Genomic DNA, 19,474 nt, shown 5'->3' with positions numbered 1-19,474 from the left:
AGTCTGTCCAGCATCAGATGCACTTGCCCAGGGCTGGGGTTGCCATTTAAACTGCCCTCCTGCACATCAATAGTATTATAGTTGATCTCTCATGGTATGATTCAATACGAGGGGGAAGAAGAGAATGACGTAGATATGGTTCAATCAATGGTCAGAAACCTAACTGGCATTTAATGAAATACGGTGGCAAAATAACGCTCAGAATTTTTCAGGATACCCTTGTACTATCTTCTTTCTATTTAGGGTTTCATGCATTTTCGAACTCCGTCACTGATTTTGCCTCCACCTTTACAGGGAAAGCATTGCAGGCATCTACCACCCTCTCCATGAAAAAATATTTCCTGACATTACTCCTAAGTCTAACCCCCTCCCCCCATTCAAGTATTGAAACATCTTTATTGTAGCTCCACTATCCCTTCTTTCCTCAATGGTATTTGTATTCCGGTATTCAAGCCTCGCAAACCCAATATCATTTGCATTGCCTTCCTCTGGACCACGTCAAGTCTTCTCACATCCTTAGCAAGGTATGGCCTCCAGAACTGAACACAATATTTCAAGTGGGGCCTCCCTTTTTCTGCGGCCCAGCATCCTGGCTAAGGCCACCGCTTTGTCACAATGTTTCGCCGCCTTGAGGATCCTCCAACACTATCACGCCAAGGTCCCTCTCCCAGGCCATGCATATCAGCTTCTCACCCCCTAACTTATACAGCTCCTTTGGATTTTTTTCTCCCCCAGTGCGTCACTCTGCAGTTCTTCATATTAATTTTTAACCTCCAAACATTATTGCATTCTTCTAACCTTTGAAGATCTCTTCTCAATGGGAGTAACAAGAGAAAAATCAATGGAGGAACAAGATCTTAGCCATGTCAACAGGTGTGTGCTGCTAATTAATGACTGAGTTTGCATTCTGCATTTAGTGACTATTTGGAGGGGGGGAGTGCAATGGGAGGATTAAGGCAGATACTTCCTCTATTCCCTGCTATATGGGGCTGGTCGAAATGAGCCATTTTGTACAGACCTGTTAAGTCCAATGTTGAGAAAATAGATGATACAAGTGCACAGGCTTTTTGCCAGTTACTTGTGACCTGGATTAGCCTCTGTGAAGACACGATACTGGGCTCGATGGACCATTGGTCTGATCCAGTAAGGCTATTCTTATGCTTATTGCCCTGTTCAGTCTAAGCCCAAACCTGCCCCAACCCCCCATTTATTAACTGTCTTGTCATGAAGAGATTCACTCAATACAGTTTATAATTCATTGAAAAGTACTCAGGTCCTCTTGAGCGTTTTCCTCATGTGTCCCAGTAGGCTCACCTGCGTTTAAATTGAGCCTTTCTAAAATCGTGAGATTTTCACATATGTATCATGAATCAGGGCTTTGATCTTTGCTTCCGATTCACTTGAGTCTTCTTCCAGGATATTCAAAACAGCTCAGCTACTCTGATTGGACACAGAGGGGTTCACTTTAGTTTATTATTTAAGGGAATATGTAGAAATAAAGCAAAAACCTAAAGGAAAAAATAATACCTTTTTAATTGGACTAACGCAGGCCACCTGTTATTGTCAGCCAAAGCGGAATTAGCTCCGACGCTCATAGGAATTCTATGAGCATTGGAGCTCTTACCTCCACCGCTGGCGATAAAAAAACCTAATGCAGCTTCATAAAAGGGGAGGGAGGGGAGGGGTTTAATGTAGTTTCTGATCTGAGGAAGAAGAAAACGAATCATAAACTACTCATTAGTCCAATAAAAAAGGTTGTTTTTGCTTCATTTCTACATATTATCTTGACCAACACGGCCACTTTGGAATTGTAAAGCCTTATGCAATCAAAGTTTGTTGGTTTCTTCTCCTGCTTTAACGCATTTTCAAAGATGTTTGCAAGACGCTGACCTGTTCACCAAGTCCAGGGTACTCCAAATTAGGTCCCATCTTTTTTCCTGTTGGCTATTTTTCATGCACAAGAACTTCACCCTCTGTTTTCTGCTGTTCCTGCCTTTTTTGTAATGGAGGTAAGAAGTAGTAGCTGCTGTTTTTTTATTTTGGATATCTGGGGTCTTAGAATTTCTTTTGATGTCTCCTTATTTATCTGGGTGTATATTCTGAGTATAATTGTTCAGACTTTAAATCATATAAAAATATATTTGATTGGTTTCTTACTTTCCCCCAAATTCTATGAAATTTTCAGCAAACAGAATGCTAGGAATGATTAAGAAGGGGATCACGAACAGATCGGAGAAGGTTATCATGCCGCTGTACCGGGCCATGGTGCGCCCTCACCTGGAGTACTGCGTCCAGCACTGGTCGCCGTAAATGAAGAAGGACACGGTACTACTCGAAAGGGTCCAGAGAAGAGCGACTAAGATGGTTAAGGGGCTGGAGGAGTTGCCGTACAGTGAGAGAATAGAGAAACTGGGCTTCTTCTCCCTTGAAAAGAGGGGACATGATCAAAATGTTCAAGATAATGAATGGAATAGACTTAGTAAATAAGGACAGGTTGTTCAAGTTTCAAGTTTAATGGTTCTTTTGATTAATCGCTTAATCATAATTCTAAGCGATGAACAATTTAAAATACATTCAGTGGGAAACAATACAATACAAACTTAAAACAATAACATAGAGTTAAAGATTACATAAGAACATAAGAAATGCCTCCACTGGGTCAGACCACAGGTCCATCGTGCCCAGCAGTCCGCCCATGCGGTGGCCAAACAGGTCTAGGACCTGTGCAGTAGCCCTCTATCTGTACCCCTCTATCCCTTTTTCTAGTAGGAAATTGTCCAATCCTTTCTTTAACCCATGCACCGAACTCTGCCCTATTACGCCCTCTGGAAGCGCATTCCAGATGTCCACAACACGCTGGGTAAAGAAAAACTTCCTAGCATATTCATAACATAAAAAGGGGATGCGAAATACAATTCAATATAGAAAAGCAGAACAAAAAAGGAAAAGTACACGAGGAAAACAAATAAAAGCATAATAATACAGTAAAATCAATGGCCTAAGGATTATAAGGTAGAAAGAACAAAAGGGCACTCTTTAAAGTTAAAAGGGGATAGATTCTGTACAAATGTAAGGAAGTTCTTCTTCACCCAGAGAGTGGTGGAAAACTGGGATCTCTCCTCCCTGAATCTGATTTTTGTTCTCTTTAGGTGTTTCTTCTTCCTGTATCTGGTGATCTCTTTTCCTTGAATCTGATTTTTTTTTTTTTGCTCCCCCCGACTGTCTCTTTTCCCTCTATCTGTTTTTTGCTCCCTCTGGGTTCTCTCCTCCCTGAATCTGATTTTTGTTCTCTTTAGGTGTTTCTTCTTCCTGTATCTGGTGATCTCTTTTCCCTGAATCAGAATTTTTTTTTTTTTTTCTCCCCCTTACTCTCTCTTTTCCCTCTATCTGTTTTTTTTGCTCCCTCTGGGCTCTCTCCTCCCTGAATCAGAATTTTTTTTTTTTTCTCCCCCTGACTGTGTCTTTTCCCTCTATCTGCTTTTTGCTCCCTCTGGGTTCTCTCCTCCCTGAATCTGATTTTTGTTCTCTTTAGGTGTTTCTTCTTCCTGTATCTGGTGATCTCTTTTCCTTGAATCTGATTTTTTTTTTTTTGCTCCCCCCGACTGTCTCTTTTCCCTCTATCTGTTTTTTGCTCCCTCTGGGTTCTCTCCTCCCTGAATCTGATTTTTGTTCTCTTTAGGTGTTTCTTCTTCCTGTATCTGGTGATCTCTTTTCCCTGAATCAGAATTTTTTTTTTTTTTTGCTCCCCCTTACTCTCTCTTTTCCCTCTATCTGTTTTTTTTGCTCCCTCTGGGCTCTCTCCTCCCTGAATCAGAATTTTTTTTTTTTCTCCCCCTGACTGTGTCTTTTCCCTCTATCTGCTTTTTGCTCCCTCTGGGTTCTCTCCTCCCTGAATCTGATTTTTGTTCTCTTTAGGTGTTTCTTCTTCCTGTATCTGGTGATCTCTTTTCCTTGAATCTGATTTTTTTTTTTTTGCTCCCCCCGACTGTCTCTTTTCCCTCTATCTGTTTTTTGCTCCCTCTGGGTTCTCTCCTCCCTGAATCTGATTTTTGTTCTCTTTAGGTGTTTCTTCTTCCTGTATCTGGTGATCTCTTTTCCCTGAATCAGAATTTTTTTTTTTTTTTTGCTCCCCCTTACTCTCTCTTTTCCCTCTATCTGTTTTTTGCTCCCTCTGGGTTCTCTCCTCCCTGAATCTGATTTTTGTTCTCTTTAGGTGTTTCTTCTTCCTGTATCTGGTGATCTCTTTTCCCTGAATCAGAATTTTTTTTTTTTTTTGCTCCCCCTTACTCTCTCTTTTCCCTCTATCTGTTTTTTTTGCTCCCTCTGGGCTCTCTCCTCCCTGAATCAGAATTTTTTTTTTTTTCTCCCCCTGACTGTGTCTTTTCCCTCTATCTGCTTTTTGCTCCCTCTGGGTTCTCTCCTCCCTGAATCTGATTTTTGTTCTCTTTAGGTGTTTCTTCTTCCTGTATCTGGTGATCTCTTTTCCTTGAATCTGATTTTTTTTTTTTTTGCTCCCCCCGACTGTCTCTTTTCCCTCTATCTGTTTTTTGCTCCCTCTGGGTTCTCTCCTCCCTGAATCTGATTTTTGTTCTCTTTAGGTGTTTCTTCTTCCTGTATCTGGTGATCTCTTTTCCCTGAATCAGAATTTTTTTTTTTTTTTGCTCCCCCTTACTCTCTCTTTTCCCTCTATCTGTTTTTTTTTGCTCCCTCTGGGCTCTCTCCTCCCTGAATCAGAATTTTTTTTTTTTTCTCCCCCTGACTGTGTCTTTTCCCTCTATCTGCTTTTTGCTCCCTCTGGGTTCTCTCCTCCCTGAATCTGATTTTTGTTCTCTTTAGGTGTTTCTTCTTCCTGTATCTGGTGATCTCTTTTCCTTGAATCTGATTTTTTTTTTTTTGCTCCCCCCGACTGTCTCTTTTCCCTCTATCTGTTTTTTGCTCCCTCTGGGTTCTCTCCTCCCTGAATCTGATTTTTGTTCTCTTTAGGTGTTTCTTCTTCCTGTATCTGGTGATCTCTTTTCCCTGAATCAGAATTTTTTTTTTTTTTTTTGCTCCCCCTTACTCTCTCTTTTCCCTCTATCTGTTTTTTGCTCCCTCTGGGTTCTCTCCTCCCTGAATCTGATTTTTGTTCTCTTTAGGTGTTTCTTCTTCCTGTATCTGGTGATCTCTTTTCCCTGAATCAGAATTTTTTTTTTTTTTCTCCCCCTGACTGTCTCTTTTCCCTCTATCTGCTTTTTGCTCCCTCTTGGTTTTCTCCTCCCTGAATCTGATTTTTGTTCTCTTTAGGTGTTTCTTCTTCCTGTATCTGGTGATCTCTTTTCCTTGAATCTGATTTTTTTTTTTTTTTGCTCCCCCCGACTGTCTCTTTTCCCTCTATCTGTTTTTTGCTCCCTCTGGGTTCTCTCCTCCCTGAATCTGATTTTTGTTCTCTTTAGGTGTTTCTTCTTCCTGTATCTGGTGATCTCTTTTCCCTGAATCAGAATTTTTTTTTTTTTTTTGCTCCCCCTGACTGTGTCTTTTCCCTCTATCTGCTTTTTGCTCCCTCTGGGTTCTCTCCTCCCTGAATCTGATTTTTTTGCCCCCTCCCCACGGGTGTTTCTTCTCGCTGAATCTTCCTGATCGCTGCCCGTAGCCGCCTCTGCTCAGCCCTGGGACTTCGGACGGTAATTGCTGCCGCTGCAGGCAGGGGGCAGCGGCGAGCTCAGGATCCAGAGCGTTCGGGGGAGATTTGCTCCTCTCAGTGCCGTTTGCACTTTCTCCTGCGCCGATCCGGAGTCTTTTGAGCTGCTCTTGAAAGTGCTCGGCATGGCCTTTGCAGGCAGAAGATGCGCCCCGGGGGGAGCCGGAGCGCCGCTGGGACTCGTCCTGTGCCAGGTACCCTTTGCTCTTTGCAGTGCCAACTGTGCAGGGAGTTGGCATAGGACAGTGCAGTAGTTAGTTGGTGAATGGAGTAGGGGTTGGGACATGGGGGCTTATTTAGAGAGGTGGGGGTGTCCTGATCTAAGAGTGTGTGGGGACTGGGTGACATGGTGGGGAGTATTTAGGGGTTTGGGGATTGTTGGCAGGTGGTATGGAGGGGGTGCTGTGGAGAGAGAGAGATCTTGAAATCTCTCCCTCTTTCCACCTTTTGGACTTTTTGGGCTTATGGCAGGAGATGGCTCAATTAATCTGAGGTGAGTCTCTTTCTTACCCACCCTAGTGTGTGTGTGTGGGAGGGGGGGGATCCTCAACATTTTGAATATATTTAGTGCTGTGATTGTATTCTTTTAAATTCATATGAATGTATAAATAAATGCATATATTCTAGGGAGAATCTGCTCATTGCTGACAGTTTGCTGTAAATTTCCCAGCAGAAAAGAATTGCCAAAGTGACTGAACCTATGCAACTGGGCTGTACGTGAAACGGGAACCCATGTTTGCACGTCACCCGAGCGCAGACGTGTACCAAATACCAGCACAGCGCATAAAGCATATGGGGGTCCAGGTGCTGCCGGAGGGTGGTCTCGCTGGGGGTCCTTAGGAGCTGCCCCCACAGTCTGTGTAGTGGCACTCAAGAAATGTTTCTTTTAAACACTGCAGCAGGCGCTTAAAAAAAGCTCAGGTTGCCACATCTGTTTAATTTTCAATGCTAGAGAAGGAAAAATGTCAGCCCTGAAGGAAGGCATTTCTGCTTCTCTTTCAGTGGGGTCGCATGGTTCGCTGAGTCTGGTTTCTTGATTTTTGCACTTCCATGTTCTTACTTTGGCTTCTGCGTGAAACTGGGGTGAGGGATTCTGAAATTGCAAATGATCCAGCTTTTTCTTATTTCGCCTCTGGTCCAGGGCTCTGGTGAGGAGGAGGAGGAGGGTCAAATTCCTAGTCTGGTCTACTTTCAAACTTCGAGAGAGAGAGATTGGCCAGACTGGGGTTTTGGCCCCTTGTATCATCATCAGTGCCCTAAGCCAGGGCCTCACCTGGCTTCATCAGGAAGGGGAGACTTGAGAGGGAGAGGCAGGGTGATACCAGATAAAGCCCCTTGAGTCGGCCCTGGGTAGAGTTGAGGCAGTTTGCGATGAAATATGGTTTCCTTTCATTTATTAAAATTTGTAGTCCACCTATTATAATTATCCGATGGGCTGATTACCTGCTCTGAGGTGAATTGATAGAATTGTATAAGTATTGATTATATCTAGTTAAATACAAAAGGGATGCACCAAAGAAAGTCTCTGTCCGGCAGTGGAGGGAGTTTGTTGCTGTCACTGATGAGACACCTGAGTTTGAATGACGTCTCCAGTGAAAGATCCCATTTCTGCTCTTCACCTCTGGCCGGGGGAATTTGATTGGCTGCTCTAAGAATGTTGACTGGACGAATTTAGACTGTGAGACAGACACTCTGGCCTTCGTGAATCACGGCTGCCGGTCGTGTAGGCCTGATGGAGAATGGTGCATAGCAGTCCCTAACCACGATTCTGCTACCTACCTTTTTAAATGACTTTTTAATTGGTCAACAGGTACTTTAGCTAGATTGTGAGCCTTCGGGACAGCTAGGGAAATCCAAAGTACCATTTTTATTTATTTTATTTTAATGTATCTTTAATCTATCTTCATTGTAAACTGCTTTGAACCTCGCGGTATATAAGAAATCAAATCAATTAAGTTATGTGGCATTACCACTGTCTAACTTACAGCGCCATTCAAAGAATCCAGGCCTATCCGTATATTTCTGGGCTGTGTTGGGGGGAGGGAGGACAGGTCAAAAATGTATCCAGATAGCAGTGATAGTTGTTAGCTGGATAAATTGCACATTTAGTTTAGGCCTTCGAATAACGGATCTAAAGTAACTCTTTCAAAAAGTACAGAGAGCAGGTGGGGGGGGGGGGGGGGGCATTCAATGGAAATACTTTAAAAACAAAAAGAAAGAAATATTTTTACTCCAAGAATAGTTAAGCTCTGGAATTTGTTGCCGGAGAATACAATAACAACAGTTAGTGTGTCTGGGTTTAAGAAAGGCTTAGACAAGTTCCCGGAGGAAAAGTCCATAGTCTGCTATTGAGACAGACATGGGGGAAGCTGCTTCTTGTTCTGGGATTGGTAGCTACTATTTGGATTTCTGCCAGGTGCTGGTGACCTGAACTGGCCACTATTGGAAACAGGAAACTGGACTATTCTTATGTGCAGAAATTGCCAATACAGTTGCCTACTAACTATGTATACGGTGTCTGGAAAAACAGGACCCCAACATTTTTCGAAATAACCCCAAAATGATCTTCTGCTTGAAATTTGAGGCATTTCTGAGGACGTTATTTTTCAACAGGGCACTCCAGTCTATCAAAACAGTTGGACACCTGGGGAGGGGAGGGGAGGGGAGGGGGAAGGAGAGATGCTGGACAGTGGCCACCTGAAGAGAAGATGATGGATACTTGGGGGGGAAAGATAGAGAAAATGAAAGTTGGATGCCTGGGGAGAAAAAGGCAAGGGGAGATACTCGACATTTGAGGAAGGAAGGGGAGATATTGGACACCTTGGGAGGGGTAGGGAAGAGAAAGGAAAGGGGGGGGAAGGGAAGACCTTGAGCTGCCCTTTATGGGGACACAGAACTAACTGAAGGCTCACTTAGGGTGTCAGGTCTCCTTGGGCTGAGTTCTGACTCTGCCTTCACTTCCCCACTACGGAGTCAGTATTTTCTGCCTCTACCACTTGCCCTCAGGGGCTCTTCCATTCTCGGATAGTCCTGAGTTTGCCTCCTCTGAGCCTCATGCTGTCATCATTTATTCTATAATTCCCTTTTCACCGAAGAAATGCTTTCAGTTGCTTTATTTATGGTTTTGAGGTATTTGGATAACTCTGTCCTATCCCTTTTATTTTCTTTGTGCATCTCAGGCTCTTCTCTGTAATCCAATAACCGAGAATATGATTTTCCTTGTACACATGCCTTGAAAAATCTTTTGCGACAGAATGGGAGAAATATCTTTTCATTTTTCCCTGATACCACTATGACTGATTTAATGTGTCAATTTACTTTTCAGTACTATTTAAACACAAATGATGTCCAACTTTACTTTTTATTAGAGACAGACTCGTTTAGTCGTAAATCAAACAAGGAGCCTCAGGCCCTGAGCCAGAATATGCTGGAGATAGTCTCAGCCTCTCAGATTTACTGCTAATATTCACCTCAGCAGTGCCTCCTGGTGGTGTTCACTAGTCATATGCACAGTCAGGCGACATTCCAAGGTGTGGTTGGAAATTCTTTAAACTCCAGTACAATTTGTACAATCCTGTTACATTTGCTTGGTCTCTTTTCTCAACATACATATGGAAGTCACTTGCTTCTTGTAATTATCTCAAGGATAACTGAAGCGCACTGGAAGAACAGTCTTGTGATCAGGAACCACAGAAACCAGGGTTCAAATCCCACCATAGATCCTTGTGACCTTTAGCATACCAAGGGCATGGTGGTGGGGGTTGCTCTGCTGACCCCACCCCCTCTGACATCGACTTTCTGTTCTGGGGTGGGGAATTGGCAGAACTGACGGCTGCATGCATGCGGTCAGCAGGCCTGTGACCGCTCCAAGTGCCCCCCCCTGCTGCCCGGAGGAGGGGGTGCTCAGCAAACCGGGTCTGCCTCTGCCTCAATCCTCTGTTGCCTCAGATACAAACTTATCCCTCTTTTTACAAAGCCACGCTTGCTGCCCCAATGCCCTTTAAATCCCTATGGGCTTTGGGGCAGTTACCGCAGTGGCCCATGCAAAACAGCTTCGTAAAAGAGGCCTTAAGATTGTAAGCCCACCAGGGACAGGGAAAAAACCCTGGACTATTTTTGAAAAGATGTGAGCTAAATACTGTCTCCTCTGCCGATAAATATGTTTCTCGACCTTTATTTTTACATCCCTTTTTTTTTTTTACCCACAATATCTGCTTTCTTAAACTGTGGGAAAAGGAACATCACCGATGACCACAACTTCTTAATGCTCCACACTTTTGTCTGGGTTGCAATTCCTCACGTACACTACGCGCTTATTTTCAAAGCAGATGGATGTCTCAAAATGACTAAAAATATGTCCATCTTCCTAAAATGTCCCAATCATAATTGGGATGTTTTACAATGCAGTTCGTCCAAACAGCAAAGGGACATGTTGGAGGTGGGTTCTGGACGGGACTAGGCCACAATTAGGCCATCTTTTAACAATAATGCAGTGGAAAGATTGAGGCAAACATGAGGGATTTTTTTTAAAAACCCAATCTGTTCTAAACCTGTTTCATTCACTTCCAGGGTACAAAAGGATGCACTGATTGAGCGCTGACCACTGGAGGGATGAAAGCATGACCCCTCCTTCATCTCCCAGTGGTTACTGACCCCTTCCTTCCCCCCCCCCCACCAAAAAAAACAAAAAACCAGTGGTTATGGCCGTTTCTAATGGAGCAGTGAGCAAGTGTAAGGGATAGCCCTATTGGTCAGTGCAGTGGACTTTGAACAATAGGAGCCAGGTGTAACTCCCACTTTAACTCTTTCATTTCTGTACAAAGAGGTGAACCATCCTAGATTAACTTCTAGACCTCAATTTATAAGATATCTGGAAGTGTGGTGTATCTTTAGTTGCAGTAGGTTTTTATTTGGTCCTCAGAATAAAGGAATTCAAGTGGGAATTGTATCTGGCTCTTCAACATATTTATAAACGACGATACAAAAGTTATTCAGAATAGTGAGGACACAGAAGGATTGTGAAGACCTACAACGAGACATAAACACACTCAAGGAATGGGCCGCGAAATGGGCTGTACTTGGAGAGATCTCTCAGGAAAAGGACTTGGGAGTTCTGATCGACAAGTCGATGAAGCCGACCACGCAATGTGTGGTGGTGGCGGCGGCGGCAAAAAGGGGCAAACAGAATGCTAGGAATGATTAAGAAAGGGATCACAAACAGATCAGAGAAGGTTATCACGCCGCTGTACCGGGTCATGGTACGCTCCCACCTGGAATATTGCATCCAGCACTGGTCACCGTACATGAAGAAGGACACGGTACTACTCGAAAGGGTCCAGAGAAGATAGACTAAAATGGTTAAGGGGCTGGAGGAGTTGCCGTACAGTGAGAGATTAGAGAAACTGGGCCTCTTCTTCCTTGAAAAGAGGAGACTGAGAGGGGACATGATCGAAACATTCAAGATAATGAAGGGAATAGATTTAGTAGAGAAAGACAGGTTGTTCACCCTCTCCAAGGTAGAGAGAACGAGGGCACTCTCTAAAGTTAAAAGGGGATCGATTCTGTACAAATCTAAGGAAGTTCTTCTTCATCCAGAGAGTGGTGGAAAACTGGAACGCTCTTCCGGAGACTGTTACAGGGGAAAACACCCTCCAGGGATTCAAGACAAAGTTAGGCAAGTTCCTGCTGAACTGGTGAGACTGGACTCATTTGGAGTACTGGTCTTGACCTTAGGGCCACCGCGTGAGCGGACTGCTGGGCAGGATGGACCACTGGTCTGACCAGCAGCAGCAATTCTTATGTTCTTAAGACCACTTCACTGGCCACCAGGCTGTCCGTGGGATGTCCGTGAGACCTTTTTTGTGCCTGGTTTTTTTTGGCATTCACAGTTTGGAAAATAGCTATTCATTTTGGATCTTTTTAGTACAAGAATATTCTTCTCATGTAGTTTTTAACAAGAAATCCCAATGGGTTTTTTGTGTGTTTGAAAATGGCTATGAGATGGACAAGATTGTTGTTGGTTTGTTTTTTTTTTTTTTTTTTGGGGGGGGGGGGTTTGGGGGAGCTAGATGTTATGAGCAGGATGTTTTTACAGAAATGCCCCTCTAGGTGTATTTCCCTGTCCCCCAGGGCTTAAAGCCTAATTTTGTACCTTGGGCAATTGAAGGGTTGAGTGACTTGTCCAAGATCACCAAGAGCAGTGGTGGGATTTGAACTGGGATTCTACGCTTCTATCCACTCGGTTTTCCCTCTCCTTATATACTGGATTGAGTTTGTTCTTTTTCTAGGATTCAATTCGCCTTCTCTTATTGATTGTATTAATGCTTATATTTGGTCATTTTTCTCTTAGAAATATTATAAATTGTATGTCAAACTGTACCTGCTGTATATCAACTTCATAAAGGCAGTTAATGAGTTAATATATATAGGCCTTCTGACTTCAGCAGGTCACAAAGAGACATGAGATCTATAACCATTTGCAGTTCATTGGGGGGGGAGGGGGTTGTGTTTGCTATGAACGACTTAAGAGATTGGGATTGTTCTCCCTTGAGAAGAGGAGACTGCGAGGGGATATGATCGAGACTTTCAAAATACTGAAAGGAATCAACAAAATAGAGCAGGAAAAAAAATTATTTACAATGTCCAATGTGACACGGACAAGAGGACATGGATTGAAGCTAAGGGGGGACAAGTCTAGGACAAATATCAGGAAGTTCTGCTTCACGCAACGAGTGGTGGACAGCTGGAATGCTCTCCCAGAGGAGGTTATTGCGGAATCCACCGTTCTAGGATTTAAAAGCAAACTAGATACACATCTCCTTAAGAGACGCATAGAGGGATATGGGTGACTAAAATTACGCTAGGTGTACACTTGGCTGGGCCTCCGCGTGTGCGGATCGCCGGACTTGATGGACCGAAGGTCTGATCGGAGATGGCAGTTCTTATGTTTGTCCAAAGTTTGCTGTCCTGTGTTGAAAATAGCAACCTCTCATCTTTAAGTCAACAGACTGTGTCCAATTTAGATTAACATATGGTTCCTGGAGTAACATTTGCCACTTATTCTTTTATTTTCCAATTCTGGAGCTTTTGTCCTGGAGAGGTGATAAGCCAGAGTACAATTCTGGGGTTCAAAAAGGGACTGGATGACTTCCTGGAAGCGAAGGGAATAACGGGGTACAGATAGAGGTTTACCTCACAGGACACTGAGCAAATAGGGTATGGACTTTTTAGGTTAGGTAGGGAACATTTTCAGGTCATGGACCTGGAGGGCCGCCGCGGGAGCGGACTGCCGGGCGCGATGGACCCCTGGTCTGACCCGGCAGAGGCAATGCTTATGTTCTTATGTTGTGTGCTGCTGGATTCTGATTCCTCCCTTCGGTTTGTCCAGGATGAAGAACAGAGACTCGGTCCTGCAGCACTTGAATCTGCTGAAAGCGTTCACTTCGGCCTAGAATCGGATTCTGAAAGGCTTTTTCTTCCGTCAGCTCTTGCCATGTACTGATTCTTAAAGACAAGCTTCATAGACATAGTGGAGTTTTCTGGTTCAACGTTTTACAATCTTTATGGGGCCAGTCAGCAATTCCAAAGCTGTGTGAAAGCTCGTGGATTGCAAATTGAGTAATGGCTTGTTGTTAAATCAGTTTTCATATCATTTTCAGTCTCTTGCATCATTGTTTGATCTTTTTTTTTTCCCGAAACTGGGTCTGTCTCATTTCTCCTCTTTATGTACACCTTCCTGCTCAACTTCTGCTATCTTAGTTTTCAGTTTTACTCAGTTTTCATTTAGGAAAAGTTGCTATAACGATCGCTGTACTTGTAGAGCTCCAAATAAATTGGTGCAATATTACTAGTGGATCATTAATATCTGTAGGGTTAAAGCTAAATCCATGTCCCAAGCAATTAAGAATAGTCAGTGGATTTAGTGCCAGACAAAACAAGAGTGGTGATAGGGAACCTCTGTCATAGGTGCCAGAAAGGAGGGGGTGGGGAGTAGAAACCCAAAATGTTTTGCCAACTGACACCTTCTCTAACCTGCAGAGTGACAGGAGCTTGTCCTTCTGCTGTCACAGCTTTGGTTATCCGTGGCCTGCTCTAGTGAGAAACAGGAAGAAGATGTTTCTTTTTTTAACATTCATGTGGTGCTGATAGGCAGAGCAGCAGCAGAAACATAAGCTCCCATCACTCTGCAGGAGATTTAAAATCGGAGGTACTGGGGGCCAACAAGGGAGCAGGTAGAAAGGAACTAGGACTTGGAGAAGGGTCTGATATAGGGGCTGAGGGCTGAAAAGGGGGCAAATAAGAGAACATAAGAATAGCCATACTGTTTTCAAAGTGGCCAGTCCAGGTCACAAGAAACCCAAATAGTAGCAACATCCCATGATACCGAACCCAGGACAAGAAGAAGGGAGTTGAGGCTTGAAGGCAGATCTATGAACTGGCAAGGGGGCAGGTGAAGGAAGGGGGATGGGGCTTGGAGATGAATCTGATGTAGGGACTGAGGCTGGGAGAAGGGGGCTGGGGGGGATGATGTGAGCCTGGGCTTGGCAAAAAGGGGCTTATTCTGGCAGATGGTAGGAGAAGGAGGCTGTGGAGAGGGGCTGAAGAAGGAATGTAATGATGAGGGTGGGAGAAGAGGGCTGAGGCTGACGGGACCATAGGATAAGTGGGCTGGTAGAGCTATAGTGAGGGGTGGGGTGGGGAAGCAAGGGTAAAAATGGAGGAGCAGAGGGGTAGGATTAGGTTTGGAGTTAGAGGTAGAATTGGGTGGAGCTTGGGCCCCCCATACAAAAAGGTATTTCACTGACCCTAATCTCCATGAACATCAAGCAGTTGAAAGAATCTGTGGAAAATAGAAAAGCCTGGCGAAGACTGGCCTACAGAGTATCCGAGGGTCAGACACGAGTGAATGGATAAGAGTGATCTCCATGAGCTGATGACTGTAGCTTAAGAACATGGCCTGTTTAGTCTTTTTTACTTTCAGCATAATAGCCAGGTTTGTGGGGGCTTGAGCACCCCCAATATTGAACAACGTCCTTGACTGTATCTAGAGAGAGGTCATTTCCACTGAGTTTAGCAGCTCCAATAAGTATGAAAAAGTGGCTTCTATGGCCTTCGAAACATATGCCAGTTGTGTCCATGTCTTAACAGTTCCTGCTTAATTCAAGATTTATTATCTCTAGATTTGATTATTGTAACATCCTGTACATAAACCTTTTACCTTTCCCATTATTAATTAAAGACCAGCTTCATTCTGGAAATTGTGGCACTCGAGACAAGTAGAGAATCCACTTTCCTATACCCCTCAGCTTGCTCTGAAAGTTTGCAACCAAAACTTGTCACCTGGTTACAACTAAAACCAAAACTTCTAATTTGGTTGTTTGAATATGAACAATGAAGACCACTAGGGATTGTCAGGGCTTCCAAAACCCACAGGGGCTCATAATCAAAATGGAAATACGTCTAAACACCTGCCTAAATCGGTACTTGGACAATCAGTAAGACAAGTCATCCAAGTGCCGATAATCAAGCTGGGTTTTAGACGTCTCTTAAAACGACGTAGGCCTTTTCAGTGCTGCTGTACGCCCAGAGCTAAATGGGGTGTTTTAGGAGGAGTGGTGAGGGCGGGATTTGGGCGGGACGTGGGCTGACCTAGATTTAGTCGTACTAAAAGTTTAACGACGCTGGCTAGACGGAATTTATACATATCAACTTAGGTGATTGAAAACCAAGTCTAAGTGCCCAGAAGGTATCCAAAGTGACTAGATAACCACTGCACACACAAAATACAGTCCCCCACACACTTCCCCAGTGATCACTAACTCCCCCCCTCCCCGCCATAAAAATCGTAATAAAAACTTTACATATCTGCCTCCAGAACATCAGCACCTGGCATAAGAAAGCCTAGTAGAGCAGCACAGAGGTGGCTTAAGTAGTCTGGGACTATTGGGGTTGAAGACAGGTGGGTCTAGTAGGTTTTGGGGGGGCTCACCATGACCTATTGAAAGGTCACTTTGGGCAGCCACAAAACTTAAGAGACTTGAAGAAAGCAACAGGTTTTATTAGCATACATATGCGACTCCTGAGCTCCAAGCTGGCTTCAGAAATCCCGAAAACAGGATGTTACAGAGATATTTATATATTCTTCTGGCTATACAACTGAATTCTAGAAAAAACATTTCACGTGTTACTTTTCTTAACAATCATTGGTGCTAAGCTCACACTAGCAGGTCATTAGCAGGTCACTTATCTAAGCCCTGCAGTCTTTCTGTTACATGTCGTTTATGCTGAGATAGTCATAAGAAGTTAGAATGTCCAAGGCAGGCTAGAACATGAGATAAGTTAGGTCTGCAGCTAAACATAATTCAGCATTTTATGAAAGAGAAAACTTAGTTCAACACTTAGGAAAACCAGTCCCAGACTCCTTCACTATAAGGGAGTTGTGGTGAGATGTTTTAAGTGGCACCCTTTTCGTGAAGGTCGCAGCAGTGCCCTGTAAGGTGCCCCACTACTGTGTTGCCATGTCTGGGTGGTCAGATCATCACTTTGCTGGTCCCTCCCATGTCCAAAAGGTCTTGTTCTAGGTGTTTTTGACTTGGACAAATTTTTGGACGAGAATGGGGTATAAAGATAGACAACTTAGTGGTCTGGCTGACCAAACGGCTGGACGTATACTTAGACGATTTTCAAAAAAAGAAATATTTTACACGTATTTTTCGGGAATGGACTTTAGACATTGCCAACTTTGGGTGCCTAGGCCCAAAACGGACTTAGACGTTTCTTTTGATTAGGCCCCTCACAGTATCCAAGCCAGAATATAATAATTGAAATCATGAAAGATGATGCTGTATTTTGCCTCCACCCACAAGGACTACAGTTCATGAAAACCAAAAGCCACAGTGGCTAACTCTGACATCATATCATCCCAGAAAGGGCAGGAGTAACTGGAGATGCTCCTGACCAAACTTAACCCGTAGCCTGTTAGGAATTGTAAGATAGGGAGAAGCACTTGAGAGGGGGTCCAGTTGGGGGAGCAACTTATTTTCAGAGGGAGTGAAACAAACGTTAGAAAACACATGGCCATCTTCAGCCAAAACTGAAAACACGGCTGAAAATTAAAATAACGTTTTGGCTGAGATTATAAAGCTATGTTTTGTCATTGAAGGCTATTACTAACCTAGAGAAGGGAGATGGGGATGAAAGAGATGACGAAATGTTTGCTGTCTGAAATTGGGCAGTGCCAGCCTGTGAAAGGGTAAACGGGGGCTCCGGTTAATTTATATCCTGAGCTCAGGTTAACATACATAATATTCAGTCAACTTATACATGATAAACAGTCAGAATGGGTTACAATTTATCAAGCTTACGGTGCAATGTATTTGTCCTAGTATGACATATATAGAGGGTCTAGTTCAGGGGTGTCCAACCTGCGGCCCTGGTCGAGGGCGATGCAGTGTTTTCCTCTGCTGCCCCCGGGTGTTTATCATCTTGCCGGCTCCCTCCTGTGTCTTCCTGCAGTGTTTGAAAGTTTGTGCGGCCCCAGAAACATTTTTTTCGGCCAATGCGGCCCAGTGAAGCCAAAAGGTTGGACATCCCTGTTGCAATAGACAGTGAGGAATATCTGCAAAAGTGTGTAAACACATGAGAGGTCTAGTTTTGACCTTTTACCTTCTGACCTATTTCTGCTTGGAATGTGAGGCAATTAATATGACATATATGCATGAGAAAACCTTCAGGGTAGTGCTATTGTAACTCGATAAAGCTCTGTAAAACAGCCAGAGTGAAGAGAGTCTGCTTTGTGAGTCTCCGTCTCCCAGTGCTGGTAGAATAAACAGTTCTGTGGTGCTATCAGTGGTCAGTGACTTAATTATTTGACAGAGCTTGGACAACCAAGTTTCCAAGTTGATTTAAAATTTTCTATCCTGCCCTAGGGAGAACCGTCAGGGCAGCTGATATTCTAACACATAGTAAAATACAATACGATATACAGAATAGCCATGCTTAGAGGAAATTGGCTGGTGATTTGGGCAAATCTTTCTTCATAAAGGCAAAATAAATAAATGAGCTACCTCTTGTTGCCAGATAATACATTTGTTCTTACTCTATATCAGGGATCTCAAAGTCCCTCCTTGAGGCTGCAATCCAGTCGGGTTTTCAGGATTTCCCCAATGAATAGGCATGAGATCTATGTGCATGCACTACTTTCAGTGCATATTCATTGGGGAAATCCTGAAAACCCGACTGGATTGCAGCCCTCAAGGAAGGACTTTGAGATCCCTGTTCTATATGGAGCTATAGGGTGGGCACTCCTTGGTCTTTTCAATGTTATGGGTTTACTTAGTGCAAGACCAAGATATCATTGCAAACAATTTTAGACATTCTGCTTTGGGCCACGTTTCTTTATTTTCTGGTTTTCCTTGCACTCTTAACTCCCTACTCTAAATTTTAGTGTCTTACTTGGTGCTTGACTCAGGAATATCCTTCTTTCCTGGTTGAGGGATTCTCAGGTCCTCCACCAAGTGTGAACCCACTTTCCTGTTTGGGGAGAGGCCCCGTTTAATTGCTGTTTCAAAACCGAAACTAGGTGAAAAAGGATTTTGAGCTGGTTTCAGTGCTGTAACTGAAATTCAGCCGGCCTCTATCTGAAAGGCCTTATTTAGCTCCTTAAAGAAAACTCTTTACTCCAGGAATTTATTTCAGAGCAGCATTACTCCATTTTTGGATAACTGGAACTTGGTCAAGAGAGGAATCTTACCTTCCTCAGTCCTTACCCCCAGATCTTACCTATCTGGCCAAATATAATTTGAGTTGTGATGTTGCCCCTCTCTTATTTATAAGAACATAAGATTTGCTGCTGCTGGGTCAGACCAGTGGTCCATTGTGCCCAGCAGTTCACTCATGTGGCAGCCCTTAGGTCAAAGACCAGTCTAGCCTTACCTGCATACGTTCTGTTCCAGTAGGAATTATCCAACCCTTTCTTGAATCCCTCCCAAAAGTTGAGATCCTTTGAGGTGCTTTTGGCTCATTTACTTTTCCCATCTATAGTCTATCTCCTCCTCTCTCTAAGAGATCCCACATGCTTGTCTCACGTTTTCTTGAATTCAGACACAGTCTTTGTCTCTACCACTTCTATTGGGAAACTATTCCACGTATCTGTCCTCCTTTCGGTAAAAAAGTATTTCCTAAATTACTCCTGAGCCTATCACTTCTTAACCCCATTCTATGTTTTTTTGCACTCTGGAGTTACCTTTCAATTGAAAGAGACTTGCCTCATATGTATTTATGACACATTCATAGGTATTTAAACATCTCTATCATATCTCCCCTTTCCTGCCTTTCCTCTAAAGTATACAGATTGAGATTTTTAAGTCTGTCCCTGTACGCCTTATGACGTAGATCTTCAACCATTTTAGTAGCCTTCCTCTGGACCAGCTCCATCCTTTTTATATCTTTTTGAAGGTGCGACCTCCGGAATTGTACACAATATTCTAAATGACGTCTCACTAAAGTCTTATACAGGGGCATCAATACCTCCTTTTTCCTACTGGCCATACCTCTTCCTATGCACCCTAGCATCCTTCTAGCTTTCGCCACCATCTTTTCAACCTGTTTGGCCACTTTAGATCATCACATACTATCACACCTAAATCCAATTCCTCCTTTATGCACATAAATTCTTCACCCCCTAAACCAGGGATGTCCAACCTTTTGGCTTCCATGGGCCGCATTGGCCGAAAAAAATGGTTCTGGGGCCACACAATCGTGCAAACCCTGCAGCAAGACAGAGGAGGGAGCCGGCAA

At 43.6% G+C, this 19,474-nt stretch overlaps 1 protein-coding gene across 4 annotated transcripts in view; it reads left to right on the top strand.

The window, feature by feature from the left end:
* The first annotated feature begins 5,613 nt into the window (after positions 1-5,613).
* GCGR (glucagon receptor) overlaps positions 5,614-19,474 on the top strand; it is a 92,744-nt gene continuing 78,883 nt past the window's right edge. The window contains exon 1 of one of the 4 annotated variants that reach the window (XM_033961488.1): positions 5,614-5,871. The gene's annotated coding sequence lies outside the window, so the exon portion shown is untranslated. The remainder of the gene's footprint in view (positions 5,872-19,474) is intronic. The other 3 variants (XM_033961486.1, XM_033961487.1, XM_033961485.1) reach the window with 3 other exon arrangements.

This window comes from Geotrypetes seraphini, chromosome 10, assembly GCF_902459505.1.
Source record: "Geotrypetes seraphini chromosome 10, aGeoSer1.1, whole genome shotgun sequence".
Lineage (NCBI taxonomy): Eukaryota > Metazoa > Chordata > Amphibia > Gymnophiona > Dermophiidae > Geotrypetes > Geotrypetes seraphini.
This window is presented reverse-complemented; position numbering and strand designations above follow the sequence as displayed.